The sequence below is a fragment of the Lytechinus pictus genome, unplaced genomic scaffold (genome assembly GCF_037042905.1).
Source record: "Lytechinus pictus isolate F3 Inbred unplaced genomic scaffold, Lp3.0 scaffold_210, whole genome shotgun sequence".
Taxonomy (NCBI): Eukaryota; Metazoa; Echinodermata; class Echinoidea; order Temnopleuroida; family Toxopneustidae; genus Lytechinus; species Lytechinus pictus.
Window position 1 is genome coordinate 19,013 of NW_026974330.1, and position 988 is coordinate 20,000.

Genomic DNA, 988 nt, shown 5'->3' on the forward strand with positions numbered 1-988 from the left:
GAATGAAATTGTTACACTATACTGAAATGCTGATCAAGACAATACAGGGGGAATGCAGTGATTTTTGGAGCTGATATGTGAATTATACTACATGCAGATTATTTGAATGAAATTTGTAATTGTACGCGATGGGTGGACACATTCTTAGAACATTTTTCTTTGGTGGTAATACAGTAACTATTTTTTTTTTTTGTTAAAAAAGGTACCATTGATTGCAACGTGTGATTAAAATCTTTTTGGACACAATACAGTAGTTTTTCGGAAAGTGTGTCATTACTTCATGCTTGATTCTGAAATGATTTTTTTTGAAATACTGAACTGCCTTCAATGAAACTTTGATTACACACCTCTAATTCAATTCTTTTTGGGATTCAACATGCTAATACTTCATGCTATTATCATGGGAAGGAAATTTTCAAACTGCGATGAAATGCAAACAACACACATGCATTTTAAACCTCTTTGGAGGCAGCACAGTACCTTTTTGTAATGTATGTGAACACTTCTGGCTGCTCACCGGAGATTCCGACCGGCAGAACTCGACGCAGCGGGCCGAGAGCGCCCGCATGCCGGGCCGACCCTCCCGCTCACCCACGCAGGAGATGGCGGGAGATTGTGACGGGCAGATCTCGACGCAGCGGGCCGACAGCGCCCCGCATGCCGAGGCCGACCCTCCCGCTCACCCACCCGGGCGTCGGCAGACGATTCCGACCGGCAGATCTCGACGCAGCGGGCCGACAGCGCCCCGCATGCCGAGCCGACACCCCCGCTCACCCAGCCAGGAGTCGGCAGGAGATTCTGACCGTCGGATCGGCCGACAGCGGGGGAAGGGGCCGGGGGTCCGCTCGCCGGACTGTTTCCCGCGAGAACGGGGTCGTCCGAGGGCGCAGGCTCCCCGCGGTGGGCACCATCGGATTCGCCGTCTCGGTTTGCCCAGGGCGGCCCGAGCCCTCCGCCGCTGCGCCGTCGGGTCGTCCGGTGTCGCCCT